Below are 3209 nucleotides of genomic sequence, written 5' to 3' on the forward strand. Positions count from 1 at the left end.
TCAACTCATCCAGACCAAGGCTTGAAACACCCTGGGGATGCTCACAGCCTTCATATTTACTCCTTTGCCCTAACTTCCTCCTGGACTCCAACTTACATAACCAATGGCCCACTCGACACCTTCACCTGGATTTTTAACAGGCATCTTAAAGTTTTGCTGCTGTTTCCTAAGTTGTGTCCGAATTAACATGCCCCTGTTAATCTGCCTGCCTGTTTAGCCACCTGCTCCTCCCATGGCCATCTTTATCTCAGCTCAGTTCAGTTCAGTCGCTCAGGCATGTCCGACTCTTTGCGACCCCATGGACTGCAGCACGCCAGGCTTCCCTGTCCATCACCAGCTCCCGAAGCTTGCTCAAACTCATGTCCATCAAGTCAGTGATGCCACCCAACCATCTCATCTTTATCTCACCTGGTGACAATCCACCTTTCCAGGGGATCTGGCCAAAAGTATCATGGTATCACTAAACTCCTGCCTCCTCCTCTTACTCCACGTCTACTCTAGCAGCAAACCCCGTGGGCTCACAGAATTCAAAGAACTACCCCAAACCCAGCTGTTTCTCTCCACTCACTCCCAACGCCCATGCACACCTGCACCCCTGGGATGTCACCGCTGCTTCCTCTCTGGTCCCACTGCTCCCTCAAGTTGCAGCTCAGAAGCCAAGATGATCTGATGAAAACATCATCTGAGCAGGCCTGGCCTGTCTTAGAAAGGTCTCTTGTCCTCTCTTGTCCTCTCTGCCCACTGTCCTGTTTATTTTGTGGTTTTCCCCAGTCAGGCTTCCAAAGTCAGCTAACTATGCTTATTGCCCCTGTTTCTTCCTTAATTCATCCCCGAGAACATTCCCCAGACGGGTCCAGTGTCTTCTCAGGTTGCACTCATGGTTTAGGTGTCAGAGCTGACCTTTTTCTCGAATGTGTTAGGATCTCTTACTTTCTCCATCTGCTAAACGGACCGGTGCCTAGGTGACTCTCAGTCTATCAAGGAAGCCTGGATGAAAGGGCAGGGCTTCCTTTGCTGTCCCCGTGGACCCATCCCACTCCAAACCAGAGGGCAGAGACCTGAAAACACAGCAGGCACCTGGCTCATTCAGGCAATTCTTGGAGGTTGGGGAACAGCCATTACTGGCATCTAAGATGCACATTATAACTGCTGAAATCAGGGCATTGCTAATGATTTCATTACGTAGTTTAATTGGCAGCATTTTTTTCCTTCTCAGTGGTACATGAAATAGTAGTTCATCTTACAGTTGATTGTGTCTGACAGTGTCTAAGCTGTAAAGCTAAAGTGCTGGTCTGGACTATAGGAAAGTTTCTAAGACATGTTCAGAATGTCACTGGGCAGAGCTGTGGCCCATGGAAAGGCAGGAAAGAGGAGAGAGAAAATTTTTAAAGACTTGATCCCCTTCTGCAGACCTTACAACCTAATTTGTGAAACAAGACTAAGAAAACAGAACTCTACAAACACTTCTCAAGCAACATGTGAGCAGGTGAGAGCCGAAGTGGACGTCTGTGAGTGTGAGGGGTTATCTGGAACCTCGGCATCACAGGAAGGCTTCCTGGAAGAAGAGAACTTAGAGTTTAAAAGGAAAGGAAACATGGGCCAGAGGCTACTCTGCCTCATTCAATGCCTCGCTGTTCTCAGGCAGAAAAAATGTCTCCATTTTACAAATGTTTGGATAACTTATGAGCATCCTTTCTGGGGCTTTCATCACATCTTAATGGGATATGTGAGCAAGAGGGCAGAATGCTCAGGAACGACTTGAATCTCTGCTGTTGTTCACATGTCCTTCATTCTCCGAATCACACCTGGGAGGGGCTCACAGAGGATGGACTACCTGGTCAGTCGTTGCTGGTCGTTCCTGAAGTCTGCAAGGGCATGGCCGTCCTCCTTGGCACCGGGCGCTTTACTTTTGCTGGAACATGCCTGATATATAAACTACTTGACCCACAGGCTTCTTTCTCCCTGTGAGCAGAATAGGGGTGAGAGAGGAATCACCTGGATTCGGGGTCTGATGAGAACACCCAGATGAGGTCTGGAGCCAACGTACACACACCCACTATAGGAAAAGGAAATGAAACCCCCAAACCCACCCAAAGGATGACTCCAGGTAAGCCCTCTCTCCTGTCCTCTCTCCTCTCCCCTGCAGACCAGTCCCAACACCCAGTGCCAAGAGGGGCATACTTCCTGTTCCTTAGCCGCCAGTCATTCTAGATGGGCCACGTGTCCTAATGGGGGATGCACGGATACATGCTGGTGTCCATACGCCTGAGTACATTCTGGCTGATTGAAGTATCAGCCATGAAGTCAAGGGCGGTACACTCAGCAGAGTGGGAGGAGGGGTTGCAAGGCGGAGGGAAAAGGCCCTTCACTCTCACTCCTGCAACCATCAGCACCTCACAGTTTGCCCTGCTTGTCACTCTCAGAGTGTTCAGCTCCTCTGAATGATGACTCCACGCCCATCCTGCAAGCCTCTGGGACAGGTACCCTCACCATCTGATAAGAGAGAAAAGCAGGTTCAGAGAAGTCAAGGTCCCACGGTAAGCGGCAGGTCCAGAGATGAGGGGCTCAGTGTCTCAGAGACAACCCACCTTTGACTCCCCGCTACCCAAATTCTGCCTGGTGTGGACAGAGGGCCGCAGGACCCTCTGAACAGAAAGCTAGTAAAAGGCACCATGGATGGAGCACTTTCCGCTCCTCAGGCGTGCACCAAGCCCTTTGTACGAATTAACTCCATCCTCCCCTGCAAAGTTATGAAGCAAGCACACTTCCTAATCCCGCTTTACCCTTTAGGGCCACTGAGTCACAGAGGACAGGCGACTCGCCCAGGGTCGCAGAAGCAGACCAGAGAGGGAGGCGCAGCACCCTGGACGGGACTGGGGAGGACTCCGGAGTGCTGCGGAGGGCCCGGCCCGGGCCGTTTCTAGCCTAGTGGCGCCGGCCAGGCCTCGGCGGGCCCATATAAGGCCGCGGGGCGTCCAGTAACGTTGCAGGAGCTTCAGGGCGCCCCGCCGACGGCAGCCTCCTCCGCGTCCAGGAATGTGTGGAATCTCCCTCCCCGGCTGCCGCCCACTGCGGGACCACTTCCCCTCCGCTCCCGGCCCCCATCAGGCCCCCGATCTTGCCCGAAGCTCGCCCCCTACCCACCCACCCAGCCGCGGCCCGGCCGCTGGGGGGAGCGCGGCGCCTCGGCGGAGCGGACCCGGCGGCGG

At 53.3% G+C, this 3209-nt stretch overlaps 1 long non-coding RNA gene across 1 annotated transcript; it reads right to left on the reverse strand.

Annotated features, from left to right (window-relative positions):
* Nucleotides 1–1167: 1167 nt before the first annotated feature.
* Nucleotides 1168–2891, reverse strand: LOC120862791. Its single transcript, XR_005720847.1, has 2 exons — nucleotides 2589–2891; nucleotides 1168–2493 (listed from the first exon to the last, which is right to left on the reverse strand). It is a non-coding gene; the product is annotated as an uncharacterized LOC120862791 (long non-coding RNA).
* Nucleotides 2892–3209: the final 318 nt, after the last annotated feature.

This window comes from Oryx dammah, unplaced genomic scaffold (genome assembly GCF_014754425.2).
Source record: "Oryx dammah isolate SB20612 unplaced genomic scaffold, SCBI_Odam_1.1 HiC_scaffold_4, whole genome shotgun sequence".
NCBI lineage: Eukaryota > Metazoa > Chordata > Mammalia > Artiodactyla > Bovidae > Oryx > Oryx dammah.